Genomic DNA, 24,064 nt, shown 5'->3' with positions numbered 1-24,064 from the left:
GCAAGTCCTGCAAGGGATTCCGGGGACTCAATGCTACCTAGACGACATCCTTGTAACAGGAGAAAACGACAACGAGCACCTTGCCAATTTGGAGCAGGTGCTCACTAAGCTGAAAGAATGGGGCCTACGAGCAAATCGCCCCAAGTGCGAATTTTTCCAAAATCAGATATCATATTGTGGCCACATAATTAATAAGGAAGGGTTGCATAAGTCACCTGAAAAAATTGAAGCGGTCATAAAAGCCCCAGCACCTGAAAATGTTTCACAATTAAGGTTGTTCCTGGGATTAATAAATGACTATCATAAATTTTTACCAAACTTATCAACTCTTCTACACCCTCTTAATGAACTTCTACAAACAGGAGTGATTTGGAAATGGAACGAAGACTGTAAACATGCCTTCCATAAATGCAAAGACTTAATCACATCCGAAGAAGTTTTGGCTCATTACAACCCATCACTGCCAATCAGACTGGCGTGCGATGCATCCCCTTACGGCATAGGAGCAGTATTATCCCATAAATTCCCTGATGGCTCAGAACGGCCGATAGCTTTTGCGTCATGCTCATTAAACTCAGCTGAGCGTAACTATGCCCAAATCGACAGGGAAGCACTCAGCCTGGTATGGGGAGTGAAGAAATTCAACCATTACCTACACGGACAAAAATTTACCTTGTTGACTGACCATCAACCCCTCATCTACATATTCAACCCTAAAAAGGGTGTTCCCATTATGACAGCGCAAAGGCTACAGAGGTGGTCCCTTTTTCTAGGGGCACACCAATACAACATAGAATACAAAGGATCAAAATAGCATGGGAATGCTGACGGTTTATCGCGCCTACCGTTGCCAACGGTAGAAGAGGCACCTACAGTAGACCCAGTAGAGATGTTCCACTCTACCATAGTGGAATGTCTACCAGTAACAAATTCTGCCATTGAAAGGGAGGCGAGAAATGACCCGACTCTCTCACGGGTCTACGATTTAACAGTGAAGGGATGGCCAGCACATGGCGAACCACTGTTGCCAGCATTCTCGCAAAGAAGAGAACAGCTGTCAGTGTGCCGAGGAACCTAGATGTGTGGATCCAGAGTGGTGATTCCACCCAAACTCCAGGATAAAGTGCTATAGGAGCTTCACGAGCGGCATCTGGGTGGAGTGAAAATGAAGAACCTAGCTAGGGCATTTGTATGGTGGCCAGGTATCGATGGAGACATCGAAGAAATGACCAAGAGCTGCCTAGGATGCCAGAAGGTCCAAAACGCTCCACCACAAGCCCCTCTACATCCATGGGAGTGGCCCTCATCTCCCTGGCAAAGGGTGCACATCGACTTTGCTGGTCCATTTATGGACTCAATGTTCTTAATCGCGGTTGATGCACACTCCAAGTGGCCGGAGGTAATAAAGATGTCCTCCACCACCACGGAAAAAACCATCACAGTATTAAGGACCATATTTGCCAGGAATGGGCTGCCGGAACAGATATGTTCTGATAATGGACCGCAATTTGTGTCCGAAGAATTCAGACAGTTCTTAAAAAACAATGGGGTTAAGCACTACACGTCCACCCCATACCATCCTGCCACCAATGGATTGGTTGAAAGGTTTGTCCAGACCTTCAAGAAGGCCATAAAGGCCATGGGTAATGAAGACATAAAACTTCAGCACAAGGTGGATAACTTCTTATTCGCATACAGGAATGCAACACATATGGTTACCAACCAAACTCCCGCCATGATGTTCTTCAATAGAAACCTAAGATGCCGGCTGGATTTGGTCAAGCCCAACATCAGAAGGGACATGGAGAACCGGCAGTTTCAAGGCATGAATGAAAGGCCAACTAGAACCTTCCAGATAGGTCAACAAGTTTTGGCCCGGGACTACCGTACCGAGAAATGGCAGCCTGGAACTATCTGCACACGACTAGGACCACTGATGTATACCGTGGACATCGGAGAAAGCATAATAAGGCGCCATGCTGACCAAATCATAAAGTCATCCGAAAAGGGACAACCTACACCACAACTCTGTACGTCTAATGATGAAGTAGAGATACCCATATCTACCTCCGATCCGGTGATACTGGAACCCGATGAACCTGACACTGGCATTCAAGCCGAATCAGCCTTACCAAAAGAACCTACTACAGCACCAGAAACTACTACACCCCCGAGGCGTTATCCGGACCGAGTCAGGAAGCCTCCTGAGAGACTGACTTACAATTAATTAACTACAGCAATGTGTATATTATTTTTCTTATAACATGTAATTAATAATTACTTAAAATATGATGTGCTGGTTAGCTAAAAGGGGAGGAATTGTAGTGTATGTGCCTTTAAGAGCCCCAGGTGTGCTGTAATGCCGGTAATGGCCACTCGGGCTATATAAGCCTGTATATTGTGTATATCCGTTAGAACCCCCCCTAGACTTTGCTTAGTAAACACCTATGAACCAACTCCTGTCTTCAGTTTCTTTATCAACACACGGACACTACACTGGAGCCTTGACTACTGCCTCAATCTTTTCAGGGGACTTATGTAACCCCTCTTCATCGATGACGTGGCCACAATACGAGATCTGTTTCTGGAAAAACTCGCACTTGTGGCGATTAGCTCGTAGCCCATACTCCTTTAATCTGGTGAGCACCTTCTCCAAGTTGGCGAGGTGATCACTGTCATTTTCGCCCGTGACCAGGATGTCGTCCAAATAACACTGGTTCCCTGGAATCCCTTGCAGGACTTGATCCATTGCCCTTTGCCAAATAGCCGGAGCCGATGTTACCCCGAACACCAGCCGGTTGTATTGATAGAGACCTTTATGAGTGTTAATCGTAAGGTATTGTTTCGAAGCTTCTTCTACCTCCATTTGCAAGTACGCCTGGGCTAGATCAATTTTGGTGAAGCGTTTACCTCCAGATAGCGAGACGAAAATATCCTCAATTCGTGGAAGCGGATATTGTACCGTGTGAAGGATTGGGTTCACTGTCACCTTAAAATCCCCACAGATGCGGACCTTCTTTGGTTCCCCAGGCGTATTACTCAACGACCTCTTCATTACAGGAACGATGGGTGTAGCCCACTCGCTCCAGTCTACTTTGGACAGTACTCCTGAACGTTCCAACCTTTCCAGCTCTGCTTCGACAGCTGGTCTGATCGCATAAGGCACTGGTCTGGCCTTAAGAAACTTTGGGCTTGCATTTTCCTCTATTTTAATCATTGCTGTTATGCCTTTTAGTGTTCCGAGTCCCTCCTGGAACACTTCTTTTGTGCCAGTTAGCATTTTTGACAGTCGTCCAGGTGTGATGTCGTCATCCTTTTTGGCCTCAACCTTCAGTGCCTGTATGGAATGCCAATCTAATTGTATCTTCCGGATCCATTCACGTCTTAGCAGTGGTGGTCCTCCATCTGGCAATACATATATATCCATTTTAGGTATTTCCTGGCCTTTATATATCACTTTCACCCTTATTTTTCCTTTCGGGTAGACTTTTTGCCCCGTGTACGCCTTCAAGACAATCTCTGTAGCTTTCAAGGATATATGTGAAAATAGCCGCTTATAGTCCCTTTGGTTTATGACTGTTAGGGCTGATCCTGTGTCCAATTCCATTTTCACTTGGACTCTGTCTATCCTGAGGGTAACCCAGATAGTCTGGTGATCCTCCATTTTGGTTACCTTATGTAGTTTCAGACAACCCAGCTCCTTGCTTCCGGAGTCTGTGTCACTTTTCTGTTCGTCTGAACTACTGTCCATCACCTGGTGTATCTTTTTGTACTTCTCCTGTGGAGATTTCTTACTGTTGGTTTTCTTCCCAGACCTGCAGACTCTTGCTATGTGTCCTGCTTTTCCACACTGTCTGCACAATTGGTCCTTGAACCAACAATGCTTCTGGTGATGTGTTGTTCTGCCGCAGCGGTAGCACTTCCCTGTTCCATGGGACATTTCATTGGTGCCATATTCTTGCGGTCTCCGTTGTATCTCTGCAGCGCCCCTTGCGGCTGTTTCATGTGATACTGTCATACAGAAAGCCTTGTCCAGCGTAAGATCCTTTTCTGATAGAAGCCTTTTCTGGGTTCCTTCACTTTGCAGCCCACACACAAACTTGTCCTTTAACGTATCTGCTAGTCCCGCTCCAAACTGGCAATGTTTCGATAGCTTGCGCAGTTCCGTTAGGTATTCAGCATTGCTTTCGTCTTTGTGTTGGTTCCTTTTATGGAACTTAAATCTTTCTGCTATCAGCAGCGGTGTGGGGTTTAAGTGGTCCTGTAGGATTTCTACTATGCTTTCGAAATTCTTGTTCACCGGCTTCTCTGGGCTTATTAGGTTTCGCAGTAACCCATAAGTTTTGCACCCATGGAATTTAACAAAACCAGTGCTTTCCTAGCATCTGGCACTTCATTCGCCCTGCAGTACAACTCAATACGTTCCACATATGTCGCCCAATCTTCGACTTCATAGTCGAACGTAGAGATACTGCCACTCTTCGGCATCCCTGGGTGTGATTAACTGTCAAAATGGCATCTCCCGCATTTCCCTTCTCCGCTGGCACAAAATGGCGTCTCCCGTGCTTTCCTTCCTTCCCACGCTCGCCCTTCTTCTCCGCTGTGGCTTCTAAAAATGGCATCTCCCGCGCTCTTCCTTCTCCACGGCTCCTGTTCAGCCCTTGAGCCCTGGCCGTGCTCTGCGCATTTTTTTTTTTTTTTCGTTTCCGCCGCTCGGTCCTGAACCCGGCTGTTGCTTTACCCTCTCTGCGTTTTTTTTTTCTCTCGACGCCGCTTGGTTTTCAACCCCCGGCTGCACCCTGTGCGCTTCACCCTCTGTCTTACCCCGTCGACGCTGCTCGGCTTTGTCTCCGCCGTCGGTCGGCTCCAGCCGCTGCTGTCCGGGAAAGGTCTGCGCTGTACCTGTCGTCATTCTCTTGCTGATCGTCATGGCTGGGGAACCAAGCCCGGCTCTCCACAGCCTCCCCTGCAATGTTCACTCTCTGCCGAACGACTGGGCAGTTGCTCGTGGTCGACGCCCGTGTTTCTGGCCTCGACTTTCTTCCACCGCCCTCCCGGAGTGAATCCTCGAAGGGAAATGCAGAGTTGCAGGTAGATTCGAATCGACACTCGTCACCACTGTTAGATCCGTGATTCTGAGAGTATGATGTTTTTCAATAACCACACGGATGCTGTAACTTAACAATCAACAGGTATTTACTGGAGGATGGTAGTCTCAAGACTGGGGGTACAGAGGCATGCGCAAGGCTTGTATACAGGTGTGGTCACTGCCGGTACTACAGTATACAGGAGCTGTAAAAGTAGTTCTGTCTTAAAGGTACATACACTACACATAGCCTTTTGTAAGGCTCGCAAAATTACACAAGGTTCCCCAGTGTAAGAAAAGAAGAGATATTGGACTGTTTGAAGGAAATATTGGGCCAAAGGGGTTCAAAAATCAAAACCCCAGGAAGATTTGGCTGGTTTAAAAGGCATGTTCAGACCTGTGAAAAACTGTGACAATGGAAGGTGGGATGGGCCCCCGAGTTTGGGCATTGGGCCGTTTGGGAATGTCCTGGGCCACCTCAGCCTTTACATAAAGAAAATAAAGCCTGTTCCTGCCAAAACTCACAGAGCCATAGTACATGAATAAAACAGTACATGCCCCCAGCAACACAAAAGAAAGGACATGGCCCGACAGGAAACAACAATCAAACAGCAGTTCAAAACCAATCAGAGAGATTTCCAAAACGTTTTACAATTTTAAACTGGTTTCAAGTCAATCCCGAAACCAGTTAAAGGCCAATTAAAAATAGATGGGCCATCCCCGAAGCTCGTTAAAGTTTTAAAACATATTAAAATTAATGAGCCCGCCAAAACTTAACAAAGGAACCAGAGATTTGGTGGTCAGATAAGCCAGGCCTCAAACCAGTATAATTAAGGCCTGCTTGTCCAGTGAATCAGTTCAGTGCAGTCGGCTCAGTTGGCTCCAGTAAGATCGGAGAAGAAGTTCAGTTCAGTCAGCGAGAGCACAGTACAGTTCAACGGATCATCATCAGAATCGGAGACTTGAAGAAAGAAGAAGAAATGGGGGTCGCGGCAACCAAAGGCTTCAAGAAACCAACAACTACCAATATTACCACCAACCAGGTAATATTGGGCCACCGCGACCAACAAGAAACCAACCACCGAAAATTCAAAAATCAAAGACTTGTTTCCACTCTACAGGCTAGTCTGACTTACCCCTGGGTAAGATTTTGACACAAAAGACCCTAAAACTTAGCCTAACCAAAGAAAATTGGGTACTTACCCGATACATCCAAACTATGCAGCTAACCGCATCAGCGGACAAACCCAAACTGAAGACCCAACACAGGTGCAGTCTTCTACCACGTCCAGGGTACGGCAGGCCCCAACCGCCACAACTAAGGAGAACCCCGAAATCGCGAACCTCTACAATCTGTCAAGAAAGTCATTTGGTGAGCATTTCCTGGTCCTCTGGATTTCGACCTAGTTAGGATAGTGGGGTTAGGAGGATAAGGGATTTTGTTGTCTATTGTAATTCTCCCTTGCATATTCCAAGTGTTCCCCACCTTTTAGAGTATAAGTTTTATTATATTGTATATTTTCCTGTCTCAAAATAAAAAGAACTCAGTTCTTTTGACCAACCCAGGTGTCTGTTGCACTTTCATTACAACCCCCAAATAAGTCCAAAGTCTAGAACAAAAAGGGAGTGGGAGCGATTCGAACCGCTCCAGGGAGTCAGAGGTGAAGCTGACCAGACCCACACCACCACCCCTTACACTTTGGCCTGTATCCCTTAATACCTTTGGTTAACAAAAAATTATTAATCTCAGATTTAAAATTAACAATTGATCTAGCATCAATTGCCGTTTGCTGAAGAGTGTGCAGAAGTGTTTCCTGATTTCACTCCTGAAAGGTCTGACTCTAATTTTTAGACCATAGCCCCCTCGTCTTAGACTCCCCAAACAGCGGAAATAGTTTCTCTCTATCGACCCTATCTGTTTCCCTTAATATCTTTAAAACTTCGATTAAATCACCCCTTAACTTTCTAAATTCTAGGGAATACACCCCTAATTTGTATAATCTCTCCTCGTAATTTAACCCTTGGAGTCCGAGTATCATTCTTGTAAACCTATGCTGCACTCTCTCCCTGGCCAATATATCCTTCCTAAGGTGTGGTGCCCAGAACTGCTCACAGTACTCCAGATGTGGTCTAAACAGGGCTTTGTACAGCTGCAGCATAATTTCTACCCCCTTGTATTCTAGCAGCATAATTTCTACCCCCTTGTATTCTAGTCCTCTAGATATAAAGGCCAGCATTCCATTAGCCTTTTTGATTATTTTCTGTACCTGTTCATGACATTTTAATGATCTGTGTACCTGGACCCCCAAGTCTCTTTGGACCTCCACTGTTTTTAGCTTTTCACCATTTATAAAGTACCCTGTTCTATCCTTTTTAGGTCCAAAGTGGATGACCTCAAATTTGCCTACATTGAAATCCATTTGCCACAGTTTTGCCCATTCACTTAATCTATCAATATCCCTTTGCAATTGATATACCTATCAATTCCTCCAATAAAAGGCGAAGAGTTACGAAGGTGACTAAAGGTTTTTATTGACTAAATAACAGAGCCCACTCTCGTGGGTGATCCGATCCAAGCAGGAGGAATACCAGCCAGTCGCTCACCTTTATACCTGGCCTGGTGGGTGGAGCCAAGGCGGAGTCGGCAGTGGTCATCCCAGGTATAGCAGTGTGGCAAGAGGCGACCTCGTACCGTGATACAATAGTGGTCAGTGATACAGTTATAACGAACAGTGGTGAACAGTGCTAACTACTAACAGTGATACAATAGTGAACGTGGTTTACCACATTCACCCCTTGTTTAGAATTAAGTCCGGCGGGGTGAAGTGTACTACCAATTCTGGTAGGTCAGTCTGTCCGGAGGCTTCGTAAGCCTCTCCGATCGCCGCAGCGGTGGTGTTGCCTTATCCGGTGCTGGTGCCTTATCCGGTGTTGATGCTGGTGTTTGCGTGGTCGGCGAGGGCTCGTGGGGTTCCGGCATGCCGTCTACCTGGACTGAGGTTGGGGGGGGTGGTGGCGGTGTTTCCGGATCGGCTGAGGGTGCGAGGTCTCGTAGGGAGACAGTGTCCTCCCGCCCGTCTGGGTACGCCACGTAGGCGTACTGGGGGTTGGCGTGCAGGAGGTTCACCCTCTCGACCAGGGGGTCCGTTTTATGGGTCCTCACGTGTTTCCGCAGCCAGACCGGCCCCGGGGCGGTCAGCCAGGTTGGTAGAGTGGTTCCCGTAGTCGACTTCCTGGGGAAAACGAACATTCGTTCATGGGGGGTGGTGTTAGTGGCCGTGCAAAGTAATGACCGGATGGAGTGCAGCGCTGTCGGGAGGACTTCTTGCCAGCGGGAGGTTGGGAGGCCCTTAGACTTTAAGGCTAAGAGGACGGCCTTCCATACCGTCGCGTTCTCTCTTTCCACCTGACCGTTACCTCTGGGGTTGTAGCTGGTGGTCCTGCTTGCTGCAATACCTCTCTCTAGGAGGAATTGCCGGAGTTCCTCGCTCATGAAGGAGGAGCCCCGGTCGCTGTGTATATAGTTCGGGAACCCGAACAAGGCGAAGAGGGCATTCAGGCACTTAATGACCGTGCTACTGGTCATGTCGGGGCAGGGGAAGGCAAAGGGGAAACGGGAGTACTCATCAACGATGTTGAGGAAGTACACATTACGGTCAGAGGACGGGAGGGGCCCCTTAAAGTCGATGCTCAGGCGCTCGAAGGGGCGGGTGGCCTTGATCAGGCTTGCTCGGTCCGGCCTATAGAAGTGCGGTTTGCACTCCGCACAGGTCTGGCAGTTCCTGGTCATGGTCCTGACCTCCTCGATGGAGTAGGTCAGGTTGCGGGCCTTAATGAAATGGTAGAGTCTGGTGACTCCGGGGTGGCAGAGCTGGTCGTGGAGGGTCTGAAGCCTATCGATATGCGCGCTGGCGCATGTCATTCGTGAAAGGGCATCAGGGGATTCGTTCAGCTTGCCTGGCCGGTACAAGATCTCATAATCGTAGGTGGAGAGCTCGATTCTCCATCTCAAAATCTTGTCATTCTTGATTTTGCCCTTCAGCTTGTTATTAAACATGAAAGCCACCGAACGCTGGTCGGTGAGGAGGGTAAATCGTTTGCCTGCCAGGTAGTGCCTCCAGCGCCGTACTGCCTCCACGATCGCCTGGGCCTCTTTCTCGACCGACGAATGTCGGATCTCGGGGCCCTGTAGGGTCCTTGAGAAGAAGGCCACTGGCCTCCCCTCCTGGTTTAGGGTGGCGGCTAAGGCGAAGTCGGATGCGTCGCTCTCCACCTGAAAGGGGATGGACTCGTCCACTGCGTGCATCGTGGCCTTGGCTATGTCTCCCTTAATGAGGGAGAAGGCCGCGCACGCCTCCTCCGTGAGGGGGAAGGAAGTGGCTTTCAGGAGGGGTCTGGCTTTGTCCGCGTAATTGGGTACCCATTGGGCATAGTAGGCGAAAAGCCCCAGGGTTCTCCTAAGTGCTTTAGGGCAGTGGGGGAGGGGTAGCTCCATGAGGGGGCGCATTCTTTCTGGGTCGGGGCCGATGATTCCGTTCTCCACTACGCAGCCGAGGATGGCAAGGCGCGTGGTGTTAAACACGCATTTCTCCTTATTGTAGGTGAGGTTCAGCCGTTGGGCCGTACGGAGGAATTTCTCCAGATTCGCGTCATGTTCCTGCCGGTCGCGGCCGCAGATAGTGACGTTATCTAGGTAGGGGAATGTAGCCTGCAGTTCGTTCTGGTCAACCATCTGGTCCATCTCCCTTTGGAAGACCGAGACCCCATTAGTGACACCGAAGGGGACCCTAAGGAAGTGGTATAGGCGCCCATTCGCCTCGAAGGCGGTATACTGGCGGTCCTCAGGGTGGATAGGGAGTTGGTGGTAGGCCGACTTCAGGTCGATGGTCGAGAATACTTTATACTGTGCAATCTGATTGACCATGTCAGATATGCGGGGGAGGGGGTATGCGTCCAGCTGGGTATATCTGTTTATGGTCTGGCTGTAGTCGATGACCAGGCGGTTTTTATCGCCGGTCTTTACGACTACGACCTGGGCACGCCAGGGGCTGCTGCTCCCCTCGATAATGCCCTCTTTCAGGAGGCGCCGCACCTCAGAGCTAATGAAGGCTCTGTCCCCGGCGCTATACCGCCTGCTTTTGGTAGCGACGGGTTTGCAGTCAGGGGTAAGGTTAGCAAACAGAGAGGGTGGCGGGACCTTGAGGGTGGAGAGGCTGCAGGTGTTACGCGGTGGGCGGTTTAACGTTTGCTGGTTGTTGACTGTGAGTGGGGGGAGGGGTCCACCGTATGCTAGGGTTACGCTTTGGAGGTGGGATTGGAAGTCCAGCCCTAGTAGGACGGCAGCGCAGAGATGGGGGAGGACGAGGAGTTTAAAGTTTTTATACTCCGTGCCCTTAACCGACAGGGTCACGACACAGTAGCCGCTGATGTCCGTGGCGTGGGACCTCGATGCCATCGAGATTCGGCTGCGCGTTGGTAGGACAGAGAGGGAGTAGTGGCTCACCGTGTCTGGGTGGATGAAGCTCTCCGTGCTTCCGCTGTCGAACAGGCAGGTCGTGGCGTGGCCGTTCACTTTGATGTCCATCATTGACTTGGACAGATGGTGCGGGCGGGCTTGGTCCAGGGTGACGGAAGCTAGTGTGTAGCCGAGCGAGTCGTTGTCATCTGCGGGCGAGGCGGTCGGGCGTGGTGAGTAAAATGGCGTCTCCCACGAGGTAGGGCCCCATGAGGCACTATTGGGGTCGGTTGCCTTAATCAAAGATGGCCGCCCCCATGACTCATGTGTGGGGATGCTGGCCTCAGTTGCCCTAAACAAAGATGGCCGCCCCCATGACTCATGTGTGGGGATGCTGGCCTCAGTTGCCCTAAACGAAGATGGCCGCCCCCATAGTTCGCATGCGGCACTGCTGGCCTCTGAGGATCCGCTCCTGCAGGCCTTGGAGAAGTGGCCTTTCTTCAGGCAGGTTTTACATATGGAGTTCTTGGCTGGGCAGCGCGACCTCGGGTGCTTCTCCTGGCCACAAAAAAAACAGCCGGCGGCCCGATCGCGGATGCCCGATGTCGGGGCCGGTGCCGGGGGTGGCGGGGCCGGTCGGGTCCGGGACGCCGACGCAGAGGTAGGTCCCGGGGGCGGCGCTGGGAAGGGTGCTGTGGTAGGGGTCGGGCCCGAGTCCCAGGGTCGCGAGCAGTACCTGGTGAATGCTTCCTGATCTTGGTGGGCCACTTCCAGGGAGATAGCGAGGGCTTCAGCTTTTTCCATGCTGAGGTCTTTAGCTTCCAGCAGTCTTTGCCGTGAGTACTCGGACCGTAGGCCTTTCAGGAATGCGTCGCGGATATTATCTTCAGTATTTTCGGCTGCCGACACCGATTTAAACTCACAGTTCCTGGCGAGTGCATATAGCGCCTGTGAGAATTCGGCTACTGATTCTCCTGGCTGTTGCGGCCGTGATCTTAGGAGGTGCCTAGCGTACATGTAGTTTACCGGGGTCCGGTACTTCTGTTTCAGCAGGTTGATGGCGGTCTCGTAGGTAGTCATGTCCTCGATGAGAGTGTATACTCTCGGGCTCAGTTGTGCCTGCAGGACACTTAGTTTGGATGCCTGAGGGACGCTGGATTCTCTCAGGTATGATTCGAAGCAGACCAGCCAGTGTTTAAAGTCTGCGGCTGAGTTTGCTGCTCGTGGGTTCAGGTCCAGGTACGGCGGTCTGAGGGCTCGCAGCCAAGCTGGCTGGTGTGGCTGTGCTCCTGGGAGCTGCGCTGGTGGCTCCTCCGCCGGTTGTGACTCGTTGTTGGACATCATTAAATTTAGTCAATAAAATTGATATACCTATCAATTCCTCCAATAAAAGGCGAAGAGTTACGAAGGTGACTAAAGGTTTTTATTGACTAAATAACAGAGCCCACTCTCGTGGGTGATCCGATCCAAGCAGGAGGAATACCAGCCAGTCGCTCACCTTTATACCTGGCCTGGTGGGTGGAGCCAAGGCGGAGTCGGCAGTGGTCATCCCAGGTATAGCAGTGTGGCAAGAGGCGACCTCGTACCGTGATACAATAGTGGTCAGTGATACAGTTATAACGAACAGTGGTGAACAGTGCTAACTACTAACAGTGATACAATAGTGAACGTGGTTTACCACAGCAATTTTATGCGTTCATCTACCCTGCCTACAATGCCGCCTACCTTTGTGTCATAGGCAAATTTGGAATTGTGGCTTTCTATCCCATCATCTAAGTCATTCATAAATACAGTAAATAGTTGATTCTAGTGAATAGGACAAATCAACAACTCACCTAGGAGGAGCAGAGAATTAGGGGTCCAAATACAGAAATTACAAAAAGCTAGTGGACACGTACAAAAGGTACAAAAAATAATTTAAAAAGCTAATTAAGTGTTGGCTTTTATCTCAAGGGGACTGGAATATAAAGGGGCGGATGTTATGTTACAGCTATACAAAGCTCTGGTTAGACTCCATTTAGTGTACTGTGTTCAGTTCTGGGTACTGCCACTTAGGAAGGATATATTGGAGTGGGTGCAGCGCGGATTTGCCAGAATGATACCGGGGCTAAAAGCATTAAATTATCAGGACAGGTTGCATAGACTAGGCTTTTATTCCCTTGAGTACAGAAGATTAGGAGGTGATATAATTGTGTTTAAGATGATTAGCAGATTTGATAGGGAAGATAGAGATAAATCTATTTCCTCTGGTGGGAGAATCCAGAACAAGTGGGCATAACCTTAAAATTAAAGGTAGACCATTAAGGGGTGATGTCAGGAAGCATTTCTTTACACAAAGGGTAGTGGAAATCTGGAACACTTTCCCTCAAAAAGCTGTTGAGGTTCAGACAATTGAAAATTTCAAAACTGAGAGTCATAGATTTTTGTTAGGCGAGGGTATCAAAGGTTACAGAACCAAGGCGGGTAGATGGAGTTAAGACACAGACCAGCCATAATCTAATTGATTGGTGGAACAGGCGCAAGGGGCTGAATGGCCTTCTCCTGTTCCTATGTACCTATATATCTAATGTCTACAGAAAATCCCTTTAAATACTCCTCCTACTGTAGGACCGTTATTTTAATATAATAATGAGATTTTTGGAATACTTTTGGTGCATGCCCCAGATGCCTATGGGAGGGGGTGGGGTGCCCAATCCAATATGGTGGGTGGCACATGTCTGGCATGTCCCCATCAGCCGCCGTATTAAACTCTTAGACACCTGTAAAACAAGCTCTGCATGATCCAATTCCTTGCCGATTATCTCTTACTTGAGCACCCTGAGCTTTCTGTCACAGTTGTCAGTGGTTTCTTCAACTGCATCATCAGTATGTCATCTGCCATGGTCTTTATTTGTGACAGCCCTTCTATTGTTTGATCGTGCCTGTTCTGAAATTCTTATTGCACAATGGATATGCCATAGGGCATGCAAAACAAAGCATAGCATAGCATCATACCAAAAATAGTGGGGAACCAAGGGGCTAATAAGAATCTTCTTAGCCAGTCCCTCGGAACCGAGGATGACTTGCTTCCACATTAAAAATGAGTTCGCAGGTGACTGATTAATCCAATGCGGGACCTACAGGGGGGGATTTTAACTCAGGTGTGGGATGGTGTCGTGTTATCCAAATTTTGTGTTTCCCACACGAATCTAAATGGATGTGGGAGATTGATGCAATTTTAACTGAATTGGCCAATTGATTTCCAACATGTGGGAAGCCTTTGCAACTGGGTTTTTCATGACTGAAAGTCCCCTCCGATGACGTCATCATTGCTGCTGCATTTAAGGTCCACAGCAAGCCTTGCTTCTTCTGCAGACTGCCAAGCTTCTTGACTGTGCAGTGTGAGGGAGCTGCAGCAAATATGACAAGCGGGAGGGCAAGATCAGCTCCTCGCTTTGACGAGGCGGCACTGCAGGCATTAGTCGATGGGGCTAGGGCCAACAGGGAGGTGCTCTTCCCTTCATCAGGGAGGAAGAGGCCTCCCACTCAGACCAAGGCAGTGTGGATGCAGGTGGCTGAGGAGGTCAACGCCTTGGGAGTCACCCACAGAAACTGGATAGAGTGTAGGAAAAGATTTCATGACCTTCAGCGCACTGGAAAAGTGAGTATGAATTTCCCATCACCCTCAATCTGATCCCCATTGCCTTTCCTCACCAGCACTCAGCTTTAGCAATCTCTTCCTCCACATCCCACTTGACACTGACATCCATGCACCCTTACCCATTCCCTCTCTCTCTATGCTCACATTCACATAACTATTCGGCCATGCAGCCCTCACACTCCCTATCACTCTGATGCTTTGAACACAACTGACAACACACAGGGAGGGCCCTTGGTCTTGCAACCTCACTCCATCTTTGTCTCCATCTAAATATCTATGCTATGCAATTTCTACACTCACTTCTTCATTCTCACTCAACCTCCACTTGTCACCCTCATTGCAGGAAAAGAGAGCTCACAACAAAAGAGAGCGAGCCAGGACAGGAGGAGGGACAGCCTCAATAGCCCACCTGACCCCCTGGGAGGAGGCCGTCCTGGAAATTATGGGAATAGAGGATGATTCGCGGGACGGACAGACGGGTGTAACACAGCAAGCTGGTGACAGAAAAGTTTCCCATCTCTCTCTTTGACATTGCATGAGTCGCTGGTAATGATTGTGAAGCTGTAACAGATGGACTTATGAGCATCTGCAAAAAATTATATGCATGTAGCATTTGCATCACATCTCTGACTCTTTCCTTTACTCCCCCACAGGACCATCACAAGCATCCATCCCCCCTAGCCAGGAAGAAGAGGCTGAGCAGCCAGACTTCTCAGAGGAAGCTGCAACCTCTGAGGGCGCAGCATCAGCAGAATTCAGCGCACCCAGCACCAGCGCAGACACTCACACCTCGGTGGGACTTTCGGGACATAGAGTAGTGTTGTCACCTGATGTATCACAGCTCACCAGTGAGCATCAGCAGATTGTGGAGACAGGTACAGCAGTGGAGAGTCCTAGTCGGAGGGCGCAGGACTCTGCCAGCTCGGCTCAGCAGCATGTCGACCCTCTGCCTCTGGGTCCATCCATAAGATCAGAGGCGATGGAACTCCAGGTACAGATGCAGGAGTCTCTGGCAGGTTTTGTCTCTAGGGTCGCTGCGAGTGTGGAGCAAATGGAGGAGTCCATAATGAACATGAGCAGAGCCTTTGTGGAGTCATTGGCGCATGAACGCATCACCACGGAAAGGATGGCTACCTCTGTGGAAAGGATTGCTACCTCCGTGGTAAGGCTGGCTACCGTAGAGGAGAGGATGGCTATGGCCATGGAGCAGCTTAGTCGCCAGGGTATGGAAAACATGGTCATTGTTCAGAATAGAATGACATCTCTTGAGGAGCGATGGGCATCTATTGAACAGAGAAACCAGACCTTCATGGAAGTCCTTCTGAGTAGGACTGCCATTGCAGATACGGGTCCCCATGGCCCCCCCTGATATGCAGCAAGGTGCTCTCCAGCCACTTCCAGGCGCTGGCCCCTTCTGGCCTGTGCAGCTTCAGGTGGGTGAGCAGCAGCCTGGCGCTCCTGCTGCTGCTGCTGTTGCTGGTGCTGCTGTTGCTCCTGGTTCTGCTGCTGCCGCGGCTGGTGCCCGAGCTCCTCTAATGCCCAGATGGGAAGGAAATAAATGGCTCCCATGCTTCTGGTATATGTCTCCGTTGAGGAAGCGCTGAGTGAAGGTGGCGAGAGGGGTTTCCCAGGAGGTCACACTGGAGATGGGTGTGAGGCTCCAACCTTCCGCAGGTGTGGTTAAGCCTTCTAAAAGTTGCCCCAGACCTGAGACCACTAAGTTCTGCCACCTGCAAACCATGGCTGATCAAATTTCCTCTCTAATGGTTGACCTGCAGTTGATAGTCAGCAATCCAATAGCGCTCCCGCCAGGTTTCACATTCGTGTTTCCCACCAGGCATGTTTCATGTGGGAAAAGGGTTAAATTCATAAGAGCCTTTCAAAATCGGATTATCGAGGCCATTTAGTGGTTGTTAAGGGCCCTAACGACCAGTTCCGCCTGTTGGATGCGGGACGCAGTCGGGACCATCAGACATGACTGAATTTAAATTGCTCGGAGTCGGGAACCAGGCGGGGGGGGGGGGGTCCCGCCCCTCGCCCACCAGTTTTTGCAATTTTAACCCCCTGCACGACTCCAAGCCTGCCTCCACGGCTCAATGAAAATCGAGCCCGCAGTCTCTGTCACACGTGGGGCAGACGGTGGTTGAAGGGACGGGTAGGTGGGGTGCTTGCATTGACGTGCGCTCCTTGCGCTGCCTGCGCTTGGCTTCCGCTTACTCTGGGCAAATAGACTCGAGGTGTTCGGCACCTTCCCGGATGCTTCTCCTCCACTTTGTGCAGTCTTGGGCCAGGGATTCCCAGGTGTCGGTGGGGATGTTACACTTTTTCAAGGAGGCTTTGAGGGGGTCCTTGAAGCGTTTCCTGCCCATCTGGGGCTCTCTTGCCGTGCCAAAGCTCCGAGTAGAGCGCTTGTTTTGGGAGTCTCGTATCGGGCATGCGGACAATGTGACCTGCCCATTGGAGCTGATTGAGCGTGGTCAAAGCTTCGATGCTGGGGATATTGGCCTGAGCAAGAACACTGACGTTGTTGCGCCGATCCTGCCAATGGATTTGCAGGATCTTGCGGAGGCAGCGTTGGTGGTACCTCTCCAGTGCTTTGAGGTGCCTGCTGTACATGGTCCATGTCTCTGAGGCATACAGCAGGGCGGGTATCACTGCTGCTCTGTAGACCATGAGCTTAGTGCCGGGTTTGAGGTCCTGGTCTTCAAACACTCTCTTCCTCAGGCGACCGAAGGCTGCACTGGCACACTGAAGGCGGTGTTGGACTTCGTCGTCGACGTCTGCCCTTGTTGACAGTAGGCTCCCGAGGTATGGAAAGTGGTCCACGTTGTCCAAGGCCTTGTCGTGGATTTTGATAATCGGGGGGCAGTACTGTGTGGCGGGGGCAGGTTGGCAGAGGACCTTTGTCTTATGGATGTTTAGTGTGAGGCCCATGCTCTCGTACACTTCGGTGAAGGTGTTGACGATGGTTTGGAGTTTGACCTCCGAGTGAGCACAGATGCAAGCGTCGTCTGCATACTGTAATTCGATGACAGAGGATGGGATGACCTTGGATCTGGACTGGAGGCGACGGAGGTTGAACAGTTTACCAGTTTTATTAATAAGAATGAGGAACTTAAAGCAATTAATATCAGTAGAGAAAAAGTACTTGAGAAACTAATGGTACCTGTACTAAAAGCCAACAAATCCCCTGGACCTGATGGCCTACATCCTATGGTTCTAAAAGAGGTGACTGCAGAGATAGTGGCTGCATTGGACGTGATTTTTCAAAATTCCCTAGTGTAGTGTATGTGCTTTAAGTCAGAACTACTTTTTACAGCTCCTGTATACTGTAGTACTGGCAGTGACCACACCGGTATATAAGCTGTGCGCATGCCTCTGTACCCCAGTCTAGAGATCACCCTCCTCCAGTAAAGACCTGTTATTTGTTTATGTACAGCATCCGTGTAATTATTTATCCACTGAACCACGGATCTAACAGTGGCGACGAGTGTTGATGCGAATCTACCTGCAACATAAAAAAAAATAGTCGAGTCCAGGAACACGGGCGTCGACCGCGAACAACCACCCAGCAGTCAGGCAGAGATCCAACTTCGCTGGGGAGGCTGTGGAGAGCCGGGCTTGGTTCCCCAGCCACAACGAGCAGTAAGAGACTGACGACAGGTCCAGAGCAGAACCTTCCCGAGCAGCGGCGGCTGGAGCTGACCGACGGCAGAGAGAGAGAGCCGGGCAGCGTCGACGGGGTAAGAAAGAGGGTGAAGAGAGCAGGGCGCAGCCGGGGGTTGATCACCGAGCGGCGTCGAGGAAAAATACTGCAAACCGGAGAGAGAGAGGGTAAGAAACAGCCGGGTTCTAGACTGAGCGGCGTCGCAAGAGAAGAACGCGCAGAGCACAGCCAGGGATCACGGGCTGATCAGGGTCCACGGGGCAAAGCAAGGGGAGGCGCCATTGAGCCGCGGAGAAGAAGGAAGAGCGCGGGAGATGCCATTTTGCAAAGCCGCAGCAGAGAAGATGGGCGAGCGCGGGAAGGAAGGAAAGCGCGGGAGACGCCATTTTGTGCCAGCGGAGAAGAAGGGGAAGCGTGGGAGGCGCCATTGGGGATAGTTAACGCACAACCAAGGATGCCGTAGAGTGGCAGTATCTCGACATTCGACAATGAAGTCGAAGATTGGGCGACATATGTGGAACATAGTGAGGTGTACTGCAGGGCGAATGAAGTGCCAGATGCTAATAAAGCACTGGTTCTGTTAAATTCCATGGGTGCAAAAACTTATGGGTTACTGTGAAATCTAATAACCCCAGAGATGCCGGTAAAAAAGAATTTTGAAAGCATAGTAGAAATCCTACAGGACCACTTAAACCCCACACCGCTGCTGATAGCAGAACGATTTAAGTTCCATAAAAGGAACCAACACAAAGACGAAAGCAATGCTGAATACCTAACGGAACTGCGCAAGCTATCGAAATACTGCCAGTTTGGAGCGGTACTAGCAGACACGTTAAGGGACAAGTTTGTGTGTGGGCTACAAAGTGAAGGAACCAAGAAACGGCTTCTATCAGAAAAGGACCTTACGCTGGACAAAGCTTTCAATATGGCAGTATCACACGAAGCAGCCACAAGGGGCGCTGCAGAGATACAACAGAGACCGCAAGAATATGGTGCCAACGAAATGACCTATGGAACAGGGAAGTGCTATCGCTGCGGCAGAACAACACATGACCAGAAAGATTGTTGGTTCAAGGACCAAGTGTGCAGACAGTGTGGGAAAGCAGGACACATAGCAAGAGTCTGCAGGTCTGGGAAGAAAACCAACAGTAAGAAATCTCCACAGGAGAAGTACAAAAAGGTACACCAGGTGATGGACAGTGGTTCAGACGAACAGAAAAGTGACACAGACTCCGGAAGCAAGGAGCTGGGTTGTCTGAAACTACATAATGTAACCGAAATGGAGGATCACCAGACTATCTGGGTTACACTCAAGATAGACGGAGTCCAAGTGGAAATGGAATTGGACACAGGGTCAGCTCTAACAGTCAAATCAAAGAGACTACAAGCGGCTATTTTCACACATACCCTTGAAAGCTACAGAGATTGTCTTGAAGACGTATACGGGGCAAAAATTCTACCCCAAAGGAAAAATAAGGGTGAAAGTGACATATAAAGGTAAGGAAATACCTAAAATGGATATATATGTATTGCCAAATGGAGGACCACCACTGCTAGGACGTGAATGGATCCGGAAGATACATTTAGATTGGCATTCCATACAGGCACTAAAGGTGGAGGCCAAAAAGGATGACGATGTCACACTTGGACGACTGTCAAAAATGCTAACTGACGCAAAAGAAGTGTTCCAGGAGGGACTAGGAACACTAAAAGGAATAACAGCAACAATTAAAATAGAGGATAATGCAAGCCCAAAGTTTCTGAAGGCCAGACCAGTGCCTTATGCGATCAGACCAGCGGTTGAAGCAGAGCTGGAAGGGTTGGAACGTTCAGGAGTACTGTCCAAAGTGGACTGGAGCGAGTGGGCTACACCCATCGTTCCTGTAATGAAGAGGTCGTTGAGTAATACGCCTGGGGAACCAAATAAGGTCCTCATCTGTGGGGATTTTAAGGTGACAGTGAACCCAGTCCTTCACACGGTGCAATATCCGCTTCCACGAATTGAGGATATTTTTGCCTCGCTATCTGGTGGTAAATGCTTCACCAAAATTGATCTAGCCCAGGCGTACATGCAAATGGTGGTAGAAGAAGCTTTGAAACATTACCTTACGATCAACACCCATAAAGGCCTCTATCAATACAACCGGCTGGTGTTTGGAGTAGCCTCGGCTCCGGCTATCTGGCAAAGGGCGATGGATCAGGTCCTGCAAGGGCTTCCAGGGACCCAGTGTTATTTGGACGACATCTTGGTCACGGGCGAAAATGACGGTGATCACCTCGCTAACTTGGAGAAGGTGCTCGCCAGATTAAAGGGATATGGGCTACGAGCTAATCACCACAAGTGCGAGTTTTTCCAGAATCAGATCTCGTATTGTGGCCACGTCATCGATGAAGAGGGGTTACATAAGTCCCCTGACAAGATTGAGGCAGTAGTCAAGGCTCCAGCACCGGAAAATGTGTCATAACTGAGGTCATTCCTCGGGCTGGTAAACTATTACCACAAGTTCTTACCAAATTTGTCTACGGTATTACACCCGCTGAACACCCTACTGCAAACAGGGGTACCATGGAAGTGGGATGACGAACATAGACGAGCTTTCCAGAAGTGTAAAGAATTGATCACATCAAAAGAGGTGTTGGCCCATTTCAACCCAGCACTACCAATTCATTTGGCATGTGATGCATCACCCTACGGCATTGGAGCGGTGCTGTCGCACAAATTCCCAGACGAGTTGAAGAGGCCAGTAGCCTTTGCGTCTCGGTCACTAACCTCAGCCGAGCGCAACTACGCCCAGATTGACAGGGAGGCCCTCAGCCTAGTATGGGGAGTAAAAAAATTCAACCATTATCTGCATGGGCAGAAGTTCACCTTGCTGACTGACCACCAACCACTTCTCTCCATCTTTAATCCTAAGAAGGGCGTGCCAGTAATGACTGCACAGCGGTTACAAAGATGGTCCCTGTTTCTAGGGGCGAATCAATATGAAATAGAATATAAAGGCACGAAACAGCATGGGAACGCTGATGGACTATCGCGCCTGCCACTGCCTACGGTGGAGGAAGCACCAGCAGTGGACCCTATCGAGATATTTTATTCGTCGATAATTGAACGATTGCCAGTAACAAACGCGGATATAGTGAAGGAGACCCGCAATGATCCGACGCTGCCTCAGGTATATGAATTGACGGTGAGGGGATGGCCAACACATGGCAACTCACTGTTGCCAGCATTCTCATCCAGAAGAGAACAGCTGTCAGTATGCCAGGGGACAGTGATGTGTGGATCCAGAGTGGTGATTCCACCCAAGTTAAGGGAGAGAGTGCTAAAGGAACTACATGAAGGTCATCTGGGGGGAGTGAAAATGAAAAGCCTTGCTAGGGCTTATGTGTGGTGGCCAGGAATCGATCAACAAATCGAAGACCTAACCAAGAGCTGCTCAGGATGCCAGAAGGTCCAAAATGCACCACCACATGCCCCTCTACACCCATGGGAGTGACCCTCCTCTCCATGGCAACGGGTGCACATTGATTTCGCTGGTCCATTCATGGACTCAATGTTCTTAATAGCAGTGGATGCTCATTTAAAGTGGCCTGAGGTGATAAAGATGTCTTCAACCACTACAGAGAAAACGATTGCAGTCCTACGGACCATATTTGCCAGAAACGGATTGCCAGAGCAGATCTGCTCTGATAATGGACCACAGTTTGTGTCCAACGAGTTCCAAAAATTCATGAAAAGGAATGGGGTAAGGCATTACACGTCCACCCTGTATCATCCAGCCACCAATGGATTGGCTGAGAGGTTCGTACAAACCTTTAAGAAGGCGATAAAGGCCATGTGCGATGAGGAAATTCCACTACAGCATAAGATGGACAATTTCTTATTAGCCTACCGAAACGCGACACATGCAGTTACTAATCAGACCCCGGCCATGATATTCTTTAACCGAAGTTTGAGATCTCGTCTGGACTTGCTCAGACCAAATGTGCGAAGAAATGTTGAGGACAAACAATTCCAGCACATCAACGAGAAGCCGACAAGGAGCTTCAATGTAGGGCAACCAGTCTTTGCCCGTGACTATCGAACAGAGAAGCGGCAACCCGGAACGATATGTAGAAGGCAGGGGCCATTAATGTACACAGTGGATGTCGGGGAGAACATTGTGAGACGCCACGTCGATCAGATCTTTGCGTCACAGGAAGGCGTCAACCCCATGTCTCGAGTACCTGAGGATGAACCCGACATACCGGTAGCATCTACTTCAGACCCAGTAGCAGTGGAACCCGATGAACTACCCGATGAAAAGGGGTCAGAATCGCCTCTGCACCAAGAACAAGAACCTCCGGAAAGGTGCTATCCCGAAAGTGTCAGGAAGCCGCCCCAAAGACTGAATCTATAAATGGACTTTTGTTATTGAATGTACATGTAAAAATGTAATTGTTATTTGAATATTAAGGGGGTATTATGAATCTAAAAAGGGAGGAATTGTAGTGTATGTGCTTTAAGTCAGAACTACTTTTTACAGCTCCTGTATACTGTAGTACCGGCAGTGACCACACCGGTATATAAGCTGTGCGCATGCCTCTGTACCCCAGCCTAGAGATCACCCTCCTCCAGTAAAGACCTGTTATTTGTTTATGGACAGCATCCGTGTAATTATTTATCCACTGAACCACGGATCTAACACCTAGAGTCTAGAATAAGCCTGTGGTGTATGTGCCTTTAAGAGCCCCTGCATACTGTAATGCCGGTAATGGCCACTCGGGCTATATAAGCCTGTATATTGTCTTGTATCTGTTAGTTCACCTCCAGACTTTGTTCAGTAAACACCTGTGAAACCTACTCCTGCCTTCCCTGTCTCTATTAACACACGGATACAACAGTGGCGACGAAGTGGAAACGGACTTACCTGCAATTCAGCAGCACCTCAAGAAGATCGATTCCTCAGACGAACGTCAAAGAAAAGCAAGAAAAAAAAACTGTGGTTTCACCAGCTAGCCAAGCTGGTGGCAGGTACTGCAATAATCCTTCCTGGGCGGCGGGCTGGGCCTCCATCGGCTGGCTCTGCAGCGGGGCCGAGCAGCGAAGGCGGAGGCAAACACAGACAGAGGGGGGGAGCACTCGGGAAACGGCCGGCGCTGCAAAGCAGGTCGGCGTTCGGACAAGCAGAGGGAGGGAAAGTCCCAGAGAGTCCAGCAGGAATGAGTCTCCACCTGTAAATAAAAACCGCGGAAAACAGCGTTGTCAGCAGCAGCAGCGGCGGGAAAGCGTGGGAGGCGCCATTTTTTTTCCCCAAGATGCCTAAGGCTGGCAATATTAATGCTTTCAATAACGATATAGAGAATTGGACCACATATGTGGAAAGAGTGGAGAAATATTGCACAGCGAATGAAATAAAAGATGATAAAAAGGCATCGGTACTTCTAAATCTAATGGGCGCAAGGGCATACGGGCTGTTACGAAACTTAATCACTCCAGCCAAACCGATGGACAAGAATTTTAAGGAGATTGTTGATACCCTACACTGCCAATTCGGGACAGGACTGGCAGATTCTCTACAAGACAAATTCGTCTGCGGTCTCCTAAGTGAAGGAACACAAAAAAAGCTACTTTCTGAGAAAGATTTGACACTGGAAAAGGCTTTCAGTGTGGCTGTATCATACGAAGCAGCAGCAAGAGGAGCTGCAAAGATACAGCAAAAGCCACAGGACTTCGGCACCCATGAAATGACACGGGGTTTCGAGAGATGTTATTGCTGCGGCAGATCCACCCATGACCAGAGGGACTGCTGGTTCAAGGACAAAGCATGCAAGCAATGCGGAAAGATGGGACACATTACACGTGTATGCCGATCTGGAAACAAAAAATCCACTGACAGAAAAAAAATCAATAAAGAAAAGTACAGAAAGGTACAAATGATGACGGACAGTAGCTCCGAAGACCAGAAGAGCGATAGCGACTCCGGAAACAAGAGACTAAGCTCTCTCAAATTACATAATGTAATTGCCAAAGAAGATTACCAGACCATTTGGGTTACCCTCACGATAGCGGGGTCCCCAGTTAAAATGGAGCTAGATACAGGATCAGCTCTGACCGTCATAAGTAGACGTAGCAGCACGGTGGCATAGTGGTTAGCACTGTTGCCTCACAGCGCCAGGGACCCGGGTTCGAATCCAGCCTCGGGCGACTGTCTGTGTGGAGTTTACACATTCTCC

Source organism: Somniosus microcephalus, chromosome 2 (genome assembly GCF_052327205.1).
Source record: "Somniosus microcephalus isolate GS21.2 chromosome 2, FLI_Smic_1.0, whole genome shotgun sequence".
NCBI lineage: Eukaryota > Metazoa > Chordata > Chondrichthyes > Squaliformes > Somniosidae > Somniosus > Somniosus microcephalus.
The sequence above is the reverse complement of the archived record's forward strand: the minus strand, read 5'-3'. Positions refer to the sequence as shown.